This window comes from Callorhinus ursinus, unplaced genomic scaffold, assembly GCF_003265705.2.
Source record: "Callorhinus ursinus isolate GAN/ISIS: 27379988/994484 unplaced genomic scaffold, GSC_fseal_2.0 scaffold6, whole genome shotgun sequence".
Lineage (NCBI taxonomy): Eukaryota > Metazoa > Chordata > Mammalia > Carnivora > Otariidae > Callorhinus > Callorhinus ursinus.
The window spans coordinates 381751-395054 of NW_027397068.1; positions in this window are offsets into that span (position 1 = coordinate 381751).

Sequence of the window (13304 nt, forward strand, 5' to 3'; positions counted from 1 at the left end):
TTTTTTTTTTAAGATTTTATTTATTTATTTGACAGAGAGAGAGAGTAGGAACACAAGCAGGGGGAGTGGGAGAGGGAGAAGCAGGCCTCCTGCCCAGCAGGGAGCCCAATGGGGGGCTCGATCCCAGGACCCTGGGATCATGACCTGAGCTGAAGGCAGACGCTTAATGACTGAGCCACCCAGGTGCCCCCTTTCTTTCTTTTTCTTTCTTTCTTTCTTTCTTTCTTTCTTTCTTTCTTTCTTTCTTTCTTTCTTTCTTTCTTTCTTTCTTTCTTTCTTTCTTTCTTTCTTCTTTCTTTCTTTCTTTCTTTTCTTTCTTGTAGTTTCAAGTTTTTATTTAAATTCTAGTTAGCATATAGCTAGTTAGTTAGCATATAGTGTAATATTAGTTTCAGGAATAGAATTTAGTTATTCATCACTTACATGGAACACCAAGTACTCATCACAAGTGCCCTCCTTAATACCCATTACCCATCTAGCCCATCCCCCACCCACCTCCCCCTGCAGCAACCCTCAGTTTGTTCTCTATAGTTAAGAATTTATGTTTTGCCTCTTTTTATCTCTTTTTATCTTATTATTGTCACAATTCAGCCAATATGAAATACATAATTTGAATAGTTCCACAACTATTAAGGACATTGAATTAACTTATCACTTCAACATATGCTGAGATCTGAAAGCACCTCAAAGCATAAAATCAAGTTATTATAAAGCGTATATTGTTTGTTTCCTTTCCTCTCATGCATGAAACTCTGGTGTTGCATGCTGTTCAAAGCCTGAAAAAGTTTTTCATATACTTTGTCCAGTTTCCTAGTTGTTTACGGTGGGAGAATAAATATAATACCAAATCTAATATGGCCATATGCACATTTTCAAAGGTCACTATTTTTAATTAAAATTAAATAGTGATTATTAAACATTGGCAGCCTACTTGCTTCTTATCTCTTTAGTGTAAAACTCTAGACCAGAGTATGTTTTTCACAGCAAGCGAAATAGACCCACTTTTCAGTATTAGGATCTTGAAAAGTGACAAGAGATTCCATTCCAGTTTAGAAGGCCCTGAATTTGATATATAACTTTATTTTTATTCCTGATATGGATGTACAGATTAGAGCTACATTGAGATGTATCAGTCTAGGTTCATTCAAGAGTGAGAACCCCCACAGTAGGTTGAACAGCATAAGTTTAATATAAAGAATTATTTAAGTATGATAAAAGAGCAATCATAAGATAGAAGACTCAATATGGTATTGTAGGGATGAGAGAGAGTACCCGGGGAAGGACAAATTTGGAAGGTGTTCAGAATTTGCTGGAGAAGGTGTGGTTCCACTCACTGGAGAGCAAAGTGTTTTGCTGCTTTAACAGGGCTGGAGTTGGTCTGTAGAGATTGGGTAAGCAGAAGGTGACCTCGAGCACGGCAAGGGAGCAGAGTGGCTGGAACCTTCCCAGGCCACAGACAAAGAGAAGAGGTTTCATGGGAACCCCACGGAGTTAAGGAAGTCAGGTTTGCATTGGTATTATGGATGCCAGGATGGCTGAAATGACTTCAGTATTAGCATGTAGGGTGCAGTAGGTTTGGGCAACAGTTTGGATAGAAACCCTTTGGGATGCTCGTTTCTGGAATGAGAGAGCTGCTGAAAGGTTATTGCCAAACCAAACTGCAAGGTTACTGAGGGACCATGCATTCTGGAACATACGCTAGGGCAAACGTTCTCATACGTAAGCGGCTGACCCACCGCAGTCCACGGAAATATGGAGTCCTTCTTGTCTCGTATCCCACCAGCGCCCCCGACTGAGAAGGTTTAGCACCGTACTCACGATAAAGGAGAGATGCTGAAAAGAGGTAGGTAGGACATGTATTGAAGGGTAATTTTGGATCTGAAAGTCAATACATTTATAACTGGCATGTCTGGTTACTTGCTGAATTTTCAGATCAAAAATGCACTCTTCATACCAAAAAAAATTGTGAGATTTATGACCTAGGCTGGTAGTGTTTAGGTTATGTTTTGAAAATGTGACCTACGTTTATTTAGCAATCAGAAAGCTATTATTTTATATTTACCAAGTTTGTATTATAAATTAGATTATAATATCTGGTCTTTTTTACTTTCTGGTTGTTTAACTGGCAGCTATAGGTTTATAGCATAGATTTTTTTCTCAACTGAATTCATTAGAAAGTAGATTTTAAGATTTTTGCTTTTTTTGATATCTTTTCCAGGTTTTTTATTTATAGGTGAAATTTTCTCACACTATAGTAAACAAATCCCCCATTTCCAAAATCTTTAGATAATTCCATAATTATATCTGTGGACACCAAAATTAACATGCTTGTCCCAAACCAAAATTATGAGACTGAGGAGAAAGGGCTTTTTTTTTTTTTTTTTAAAGACAGCAAGTGGAGTTTATTTGGGATAGTTTGTATATGAAGGATCTGATAAGAAGGTGGAATGTCACTCTTAGAAAGGGTAGCATACAAGGCTTATAAAGGCATTTTTCCAAAGTGTGAGGGACTAGGAATGGAGAAGCATTTTTCAGTCCCAGGGTCATTATCTTGTGGTCGTTACTTTTCAGTGGACACAAGACAATCACAGGATGACTTTTTCCATGATTGACATTCTTTTAGGGCTCCTGGAAAATAGAAATACTTGTGCAAGCAAGCTTTAAATTGTTACTTCTAATTTTGCCCAGACAACCATTAATCCTTAATGGCTGTTATTTCTTGTTTGTTTGCTTTCCCAGAAGGAGGTATTTATCTCTAAGCCTATGGGAACTTTTAGCCCTTGCCTCAGACCAGTGGCTTTACAGGAGTTAAGTCCCTCTTGATTTTCCTTTACTGTCTCATTTTCCCTCCTGAGATTTTTATCCTCATTCTTCTTCTTTTTTTAAAAAAAAATGTTTATTTGTTTGACAGAGAGAGCACAAGCAGGGGAGAGAGACAGAGGGAGAAGGAGAAGCAGGTTCCCCGCTGAGCAGGGAGCCCACCATGGGGCTTGATCCCAGGACCCCAGGATCATGACCCGGGCTGAAGGCAGAAGCTTAACTGACTGAGCCAGCCAGGCGCCCCTATTCTCATTATTCTTAAAGGATGATGAAGGGCAGTGGTCTCTTCATCTGTAACTGCTTCCTGCTGAGCAGGGCCATTGTCCCTATCTTCCTCTGGAGGTGTAAAAGTCTCTCACTGACTGTTCTCATGACTTATAGGGACTTGATCTTCCCACAGTGGCGTAGGTTGGAGTCCTTATGCCATCACTAGCTTGACTTAGAATTGTTGGAACCTGGAAGACACACGCTTCACCAGGATGTTACAAAGGCAGGGCCCAAAAGTAACAGCAATAAAATGGCCATTAAAGGTCTAAGGAAAGGCAAGAACTAAGTAGCATTTGGTAGGTACCCTTTAAGGAGTCCTGATGGTTTGAGTAGTGGGTTGTTACAATTATGTAGCCACGTGGCCTGTTGGGGGATGGTCTCAGCCAGAGAAAGGGATTTTTTTGTTTTAAGGTTGATATTTCAAGTTGAGTTTTGAGCCTTTACCTGAAAGACATTAAAGTTGGATTCAGCAAGGGCACAACATGATATTGCCAAGTTTTGAAATATGTTATATCAAGAATCATAAAGAGTTGCTCTGAATAGGAAACAACCTTTCGTACATCAGATAAAATAGCTTTTTTTTTTAAAAAACAAAGCATTGTTCAGTACATCTAAACTATGAAGAACTATTTTCTTTTAAGTTCTTATATCTTCTGTATTAAAGCAAATTTAACTTGATCTTTTGTGTAAAATTACATGATACATTTATTTCTTTCATTTCTCATTGCTTAAAGCTGTGTCCTTTGTGTACTATTTCTACCAAGAGTTTTATGCAACATGCTGCAGCGCACCATTGATATCTACTATAACCATTAGGTATAACTAGCAAATCTGAAAAAAAAAGCACTCTTATTCCAGCCCCAAAACTCATTTCTTTTGACAGTTTCTGTCATCTCTGACAGTTTCTCTTGCCCTCTGACTTGGTAGTCACATTCCTCACTTTGTAAAATAAATCTCAATTCCTTTAGACAGGTCGTTAGCTTAAACACAGATAGCATCATTAGGATAATTTATCAATCTTCCGAGCCAAAAAGAAGTGAAAATTTATAAGAAAGGGAGCAGAATTCAGAATGAAAGGCAGATCTGATGAAATTTTATTTGAAGGGGGAATCTACTAGATTTTAATTTCTTGAATTACAGTTATATTTGAAGGTCTTTCTGAAATCAAGAGAAAGGGAAAGTAAAACAGAATCCCTGCCATTACTGGAAATAACTGCAATCACTCATTATGGTCATAGAACAGAGGTTTCTGAATATTAACTGACAATCTAAGGCAAATTCTTCTAAGTGGAAATGTTCATGGGGGAGAATGGAATTTTTCTTTTTCTTTTTTTTTTTTTAAGATTTTTATTTATTTATTTGACAGACAGAGCGAGAGAGCAAAAGCAGGGGGAACAGTAGAGGGAGAGGGAGAAGCAGGCTCCCCGCCAAGCAGGGAGCCCGATGTGGAGCTGGATCCCAGGACCCTGAGATCATGACCTGAGCCGAAGGCAGACGCTTAACCATCTGAGCCACCCAGGCACCCTGAGAATGGAATTTTTCAATGGAATATTTCTAGTACAAATCCAGTAATTCTTCAGGAAAGTGAGAGCTAACAAGCAATTGCTCTTCTTTCATGACAGTTTTTGTACATGTGCGTGTGTGTAAGAGAGAGACAGAGACAGACACAGAGAGAAATACTGGGTCTTCTTTGTGATATCCTACTGTGCACATGCTGGGTGATGGGTTTGGACTTGGGCTATAAAATCTTGGCAGGACCATCATGACCCATCACCTATGCGTACACCATTTAAAAATTCAGTGTTTTTTGGGCACTGTAATCGGAATGAACCACAATAAAAATTTAGTCATGTATGGATAATGACAATGCTTCTTGAGGGTTTTGCTTACATCACTTAGGACTATTCAGAGGCACTTTATTTATATAATATGAAATCTATTTGCTTTTACCCAAGGAAACAAAAATACCGAGGGATGCGTGGGGACAACTCTTTGGAAACACCGTACCTAGAAATATATACTTAATATATATATTTGCTTTATATATATATATATATATATATATGCTTAAATATATATATATGCTTTATATATATATATATATAAAATATATGCTTAAAATAAAATATAAGTAGGTCTTATTTGCTCATTTTATCTCACAGTTGCCAAAGGAAACATTAACTTTGTATCCCATCAGCTCTTCAGGGAAAGAGCTGACCTTCTTATAAATCCTCAGTACTCAGATGGAGATCAATAAATATGTGTGTTATGAGTGAAAAAAATGAATGAATGAATACATATCCAATGTCATTGGAGTTCTTTCTGTACAGTAGTAGGAATGATTTTGTACTGATTCATTTACACTATCATATAGTTCTTACACGCAATTGTTTATATGTAAACGTAAGCAGGGTTGCAGTTTATTCTAGTAACTGGACACTTTGGGGTCATTTGGCCTCAGTAGCATGTTAATACTAAAACATATTTTTCAAAGGCACTTGTTAAACACTTAAGATTTGGGGCATTGCATAGTGATTAATTTCATGAACCCTTACCAAAAACCCCATGGTGTAAGTGCTATGATTATTATATACATGGCAACAGAGGAAAGTAAAGAAGGTTCCCACAGGCTGCTGTTGTGGTCACATTTGTATATGAATCCAGGAACTCCTCTGATTCCATGGTCTGGGCTGTTGCTTCAGAGAAAAGGCCATGGAAGCTCTTGTGAGAAGAGTTGCCCTCATCAGGGACCACACGGCAGTATTTGTAGATCTTGACTGTAATTAGGTGGGACATCTCTTGGTCTGACCTCTGTACTCACTAGTCTTTTAAAACTGTGGCTCCCAGAAATTGCAGACGTATATGACATTCTTCTGGACCGTTAGAAACTCAGGGTGATATGTGAAGGAATAATTAAAATCTGTTCATTCATCCATCGAGGTGGTCTCCGTGTAGAAACTGTAACTGCATTAGCACAAGAAATGGTTTTAGGCAGCGCCCTGTCTCTGCAATCCAGTGAAGCAAAATGAATTCAGAGAATCTTTCTGCACCTACATACAGGAAAGATAAATAGATGTTGAGACAGAGGGAGGAAGAAGGACCTAAGTTTGCTAGAAACCTAAGCAAAAGAGAGTATAAGGGGGAGAGAGAGAGAGAGGTTTATAGCAAGCCCCTCTCCCAAAAAATATGTAAATTCTAAAGTGATTTTCTCTCCAGATTGCAGAACATATTTATTTTTGGTCTTTATTTATACATTTTAATTCAAGGTGCCCAGATTCCTGTAGACTTTAAAGAGCATAATGCCTTTCCCTCAATAAGACAAGGCATGTGGATTCTATTTCTGGTTATGAACCTGAGGAAGTTTTATGGCTTGGCAGTGTTTCTGTGTGAAATACTGTAGTGATTTAGGAACACTCTGAAAACCTCAGCAAGAGTCATCAGAACCACACTAATTACCAGATTGGCCCTTCTTATTTTGTTTTCCCTCAAGAGCCAATTTATTAAAGTAGAATTCCCTCCTACTCCCAGACCCAGGGAGGAGACTGCTTCCCCCAGACCTTTAGTGTGGTGTTTCTGTGCACAGCACCTTCTCAGCAGGTGCAGTAATACATTTGGAGAAGTCCTAGACTCAGGATTAAAAGGAACTGAATGACCCACTGAATCAACTCACTTTTCAGGGCTAGACTCTTTCCTCGGCCCATGCTTGGCCGTCTTCCTCGCTTCTCCACCCAGGGGGGCCTTTCTATCTAAGCAAGACTTCTGATTTGTTGGAAATATTTTCTCCCACTGCATAGGAAAAGCTGTGTTCCATGAGTGTCACTAACAGGTCCTGATTCTAGTTCCCACTTACCTTGGGTATTCCCGACATTTCTTTCATCACCAGGTGTTCAAATATTGAAAAGGAGGTATTGGTATCATTAGGTAAACATTCAAGCACCTTCCATGTTCCAGGCATTGCACTAAAGACTGAGAGCTCAAAAATAAAGAAGACATAGCCCCTTGCCTGCAAGGCGTCATGGAGTAATACAGGAGGAGGAAGGGCGAGCCACAATGAAAATACAGCCTAAGATTACTGGAGCCTGGGCAAGGTGGCGCTGAGCTCTGCAAGGGTCAGGAGGGCTTGTGAGAAGAAGGGATGCTTGCACTGAATTGCAGAAAAAAAAAAAAAAGGATAATTTGTTTAAGCAAACAAGATGAGCAAAAGGAGGACCTGGACCATGTGAGAACGTGGAGTCATGAGAACACCAGGTTCAAAGTGGTCAGTTGCAGTTTTCCTCACTGAGAGGAAATGAATTTAAGGAGAGGTCAGATTATAGAGGATGGAGTTTATTTTGACTTGTCAAGCATTTGGTCTTTGTCCTGGAAGCATGGGCAGCCTTTTACATTGTTCAAAGCAGATAGTGACATGATGAAAACTGCCTTCAGATTTCATCTAATTTGGTCTCATAGTCAAGACTTATCTTTTTCAGGTTAGACTTACCCAGTTCTTTAATCACGTCTCAGATGGCACAGTTTATTTCTTTACCATCTGGCTACTCCTTTTGAAAAATTCTTTAGTTTATTTACACCAGTTGTCTGGAAAATCAAGTCCCTACAAGGGCCAGGAAAGAGAGTAAATGTGCGCAGTTGCTGAGAATAAGACACATGAGAGTGATGTGTCCCATGGACCACTGGGCAATGCCCGTGCTGCCCCAAAGTATGCAGATTGCAAGTTTTAATCACTTTTTCTGGCTGTGCAAATAATATCTCCAGATTTGACTGGGCTTGCTATTTGATAATGACCCTTGATCTATAATTTTCCTAAAGCAGAGGTCTCAGAACTTGACATAATATTCCTATTGTGGTCTAACACCACAGACTGAAGCTAGCCGATTATCTCCTTCACACTGGTCTGTGTTTCTGTTAATCTAGCCTATGATTAATAAACATTATGCTTTGGTATTGTCTCATACTTTTTACATTTCTCTTGTAAAACCATATCTTTCCATGCTAAGCTGGGACAGTTCATTTTCTCAGTCAAAATTCAGTAGCCCAGAGTAATGGGGAAAATGTCCATTTGTAGTAGGAGAAGGAAAACCTTGCCTCCAGTTTTGATTCTACTGATAATAGCTTTTTGATCTTGAGAAAAGGGGGTTTGCTCTCTGAAATGCCTTATTTTTAAAAAGGTGGACTCATGCCTTTCCTGAATCATCATATGTGATTTTTGTATGAATCAGATGATAACATGTTGTGTAAGTACTTTATAAATCATGAGACAGGTCAAAAATATTACTATCTTGGTTAGATCTCCTTTATTAGACTCAGTTACTATTCCTGGTGGTCTTCCTTTCTTTCTTCCTTCCTTCCTTTTCTTTCTTTCTTTCTTTCTTTTTCTTCTTTCTTTCTTTTTCTTCTTGTTCTCTTTTCTTTTCTTTTATACTGTTCCTCAATCTGTTCTTTAAGAAGTAAAAAGAACAAGCAATTTATTGACCCTGTGAAGTGAATTTTTGCCTATGGTCATTTGAAATCACATCTATTATCACACATAATTTTGGGTATTCTGTATCCTTTGGTTATAGAAAGTGATCTCTCTCTTGTTCTTTCAGCTTCATTTACAAAGAAAATTTTAACAATTCCTTCATACAAAAATACCACAAAAGATTATAGATTCATTTCTGTATTAAAATTATCTTTTAAATTCTCTTTTTAATGTAAACTTACATATGCTTGGTTTAAGCAGTTTTCTTTGTCTTTGCTTTATTTTTGTTTTTCACAAATAAAATAGGAAACAAAAAGTCCTTTTGTCATGCAGATATATCGAGATAATTATAATTATGGAATATTCTAATTGAAATGATCATGCATTTTTATTATGGAATATCCAGTTAGTGCTTTAGGGTTTTAGCATAAATTTATTGCCAATATCTTTAAGAGGAGTTTCTTATTCTTGTCATATCATAAAGAGAATGTTATTAAAGGAATCCAGAATAAGTACAATATTTCTTGATAGCATTATTTTATTTTATTGAGTTTTCTTTCCTTAAAGTTTTACTTCATGCTTGAATGAAATGGGAATCTCTCAAATGAGACTGTCACAAGGTTTATCTGACACCCAAAATGATACAATTCAGTGAAGGGGAAAATATGTATTTGATTCCTGGTGCTAGTGTTCTGGTGTATTCCCTTGTTTATACATACAACAGTTATCTTTTATATTATTTTTACTTTATAATGTACCATAGGGAATATTTTAAGGTTGAATTCTAAATAATTAGATACATTAAGCATGCAGCGTCTTAATTCAAATAAAGTTGAGGTGACAAAAAGTTTAAATCATTTAAATGGTTTCAGGAAGTGCTGTTCTCCACTTTAAACCCTGAGATTGTAAGTCATGCAGCTTCCTGGTCCTGAAAAGATGAGCAACTTCCTGACAGCCCCTCGCCCCCCCACAGCAGTCCATCTGCCTGCCTCATTAGAAGGGAGAATTGGTTTCACACCATTGATCATCTACATGGCCATTAACTCCCACACTCATTACACACTTAAAGTAAAAGGTAAGAAAAAGGTTACTGTGCAATTTCTCCCTTTTTTGGATGTCTGTATAATGCCTTTCAACTCTTCATTTAAGAATCCATGCAACAGAGAATTAACAAAAGACTATTCTATTCCAGGCGCTGTGCTGGGCACTGGAGGTCTTTCTGTGAACAAGACTGTTCCTTTGCGCAGCTTACTTTCTAGCAATCAGGGAAACTGACATCAAACAACTAATCCTCAGATTAATCTTTTCATTGGGATTGTGTTAACATCATAAAAGAAAGGCATGGAGTGTTACATAAATGTTAGGCATATGATCTTGTCTGCACATTAGAAAGCTCTCTTAGATCTCTGAGCTGAAATTCTTGAAGGTGGGAGGGGAAGAAGGAATAGGTCTTGCAACTGTCTTGCTGTGGTAATGAGCATAACCAGTAGGAACAACCAAAAGAAGCCAGAGGAGCTGAGGTCAGAGTCCACATGGGCTGAATGTCATGAAATGCGTTTGTTCTGCTCATCCGGGTTTTATTTCGCCCCACTCTGGGCCACTCTGTGCATGGTCCTGGAAAGGAGACTGATTACTAATATTGCCCAGTGGGGGAAATATATCGGAATGTGAACCATTTTAAGGCAGTAGTAACTTTTGTTTCTGGCACTTTGCTGGAATACATATCCCGAGTTACCCTCTTGTTTGAAATAATTAAAATGCTGAGCTGAGCTGGCACAAAAAATAAGGAAAATTCAAAATCGGGAAAAAAAATGATGTGAGAGTCAAAATCCTGGGAGATAAATTAGCCTTCCTTTTTGATAGCTGCATGGGGTAGAGAAGACAGAAGGTAAGGACTATGCTGGCATGATGGGGAACCTGGAAGCAGACTCCTGCACAGGTGCTAGTGGCTATATAAGATGAACCAAACCCTGCCAGCTGGAGAGAGGAGCATGCCGTAGCTTTGAGCTGTGTCGGAAAGTTGTATATTGAGAATTCATAACAATGGGTGTCTTTCATGAGTTGTGGTCCAAATTCACACAATCAGAGTGAACTGAACAACTTTGAGCTAATAATTTAATTGCAAGTGGCTCTGGATCAGAAGTGTCCCCATAGGCTGGCTGACGAAAGCTCGGTCTCTCTGAGAAAATCCACTTCAACTCACATCTTCACAGGTTTCCAAAAATAAAATTGAAGGAAAAGTGCCTCACTTAGAGTCTAAAATCACAAATCAAGGCCTGAGAGTGAAAAATCAACAGAAACAACACAGAGCTGAAAAGACTCATGAGACTAGTTATTAGAACTATCAGACATAAAGTAGAAAATAATTATGTATAATGTGTTTAGAAAAATAAAATGTGACCAGAGAAATAGTGACTACTAAAAAAACCCAAAAAACAAAAACCAGTCACTTTTGAGAAAAGAACAGCATGGCACTTCTAGAAACAATATGTATAGTAGTTGAAATAAAAAATGCCATGGGCTGAAGGAGGAAGAGGAAGCAGACCTAAGTTTACTCCAGAGTTTTGTATGCAGGAATATCTGAATGTGGAGATCTTGACATGTCTTTTTCTCTTACCCTTGTTCTATCCCTACATGGTTCTATTCCCCTTTGGACTCAGCTTTTCCTAAGGCTCAGGAAGCTGCCTTTATATTCAGGTGCGAGGCTGAGTTGCCAAATCAGGGCTGGTTCTGCATCTCTGCCCTATCCTGAAGTGCACGGGTGAGAGACCCCAGTTTTTTCTGGTTACCATCTAGAATCTGAGCTGGGGATGTCCCTGGGTGAGCAGTGAGTAACAGGACTAAAACAGTCCTTTGGAGAGCTGCCCTCCTTCTGCTTAAGGGAGAAAAGAATTTTCACCCTAGATAACCTGACAGGAATTTTCCCTCTAAGGATGTGGAACAGACTGATCTATGACCCACGGGACAGAGAACTGTCACTCACTGCTGACCTGCTGTAATGCTCCAGTGCCGTGGCCCAATGCATTTCATGCTCCATCCTATGCTGAGCTATTTTGAAAGCCCACATAAATAGGGCCTCTGTGGGAGGTTTTAGGATTCTGGAAAATAGCATTTTGGATTATTACCTACCTGTATAATGTACAGGAATTAATATTTCCCAAAAGATCTAATTTTTCTCATTCCATATTTTCTGCTAAATTAGCATCTGTTCTTGTATTGCTATATTTTCATTGGCCGGGAAGATTCCAGGGACAATTTTGAAACCAGTGCTTGCATCCAGAGTCCAAATTAAAACCACCAAGTGTTTTAAAAACCCAACTTTAACCAGCCAATACCTGTTTAAGCCCTTGCAAATAATATGGGGAGTTTTCTTCAATTAATTTCTAATTAGGCTAATTTACTGATAATGCTATAACAAAACTCACATCCACAGAGGATAGAATAATTTGAAAATTTATTCATGCATGTTCTGTGTATATTTCAATCTAGCAGCGTAATTATGTTTGTTTTTCAATGTGGGTATTTTTCAGTAAGTCAATTTTCTGATACGTGTGTCTGAAGAAAACCCGTGTGCATATGATTCTAATCGTGAGGGTCTATGTATGCACGAATATGGGTATGGAGGTTGAATAACGTGACGTAACATGTATGAAGCATAGGCAATATCACTGAGTGTTATTACAGGTGAAGTCTGAAGCAATGACTCAACGAAACATCTCTGCCTTCAAGTACTCAAGGAGCTGACAGTCTAATAGTGAAAATACTTAAAATACATGGAATCGGTTGTGGGTTACAAAAAGAATCATTTTAAAAATTTTTCTCCAGGTACTCTCCTCTACTCTGCTATGTCTCATCCCCCTTTCCATTCTTTTCCTTTCACTGTGAGTTCATCAAAAATCATTTGGATGCTTTTGGATATAAAAAAAGGTCTTACAGGCAGAAGGTGAGTCAAAATTCCATGTTCTAGACTAGGATGGATGCACATGTGTTTACCTGCCCTCACATAGGGTATGTCCTACCTGACTTCCATTCCCCTGTGATGGAGCCCCTAGGAGAACCACTTGTAGAAAACGGGGTACTTGCAAGAGGGGCCACAGGCTCCTTGTTCAGAATAGAGGTCTGCTAGAGCAGCATTCTTGAGTGCTTGACCTCCCTGCCCTTCCACACCCTTCACCATCTACCTGTGCCAAGAGATAAAAGACACGGGGGGGGGGGGGGGAGTTGGAGTACAAAGCAGTCCTTAAGTATTGGGAAACCTGCTTTTTAGAAGGAAGAATAAGCCTGTTTAACCCACTTGCTACTTACAAAGAACAAGGAGAGCCAAAGAGAAGTTATAAGTAGGGAGAGTTGATTTTATTTTATTTTTGGAAAGTTGAATTTAAAAACTAAAATAAAAGACATTTCTCATGATTGAAGCTTTCCATTCGGCCTACCTAGAAATTAAGTGAGCTCTGTTTGCCTAGAGGCATTGGACTAACGGCTGAGTTATCCAAGGATAAGCATATTGCAGAAGGCATTCTCGTACTAGGTAGATGAGAGTGGGTAAACTTTTAATTTCTCCCTGAATTTAAGTTCTACACTGTCAGTGTTTTTGTTTTAAATAGCATTTTTACTTCTCTTTATCAAAGCCAAAAGCAAAACAGAAAGAAAAAAATAAAAATCTGCTAAAAGGACTCACAACTCAATGATAGTATTGTTATAATTGTATATCCTTCTATACCTTTTTCTCTGTATATTTTAAGAATGCAGAAATGCCACA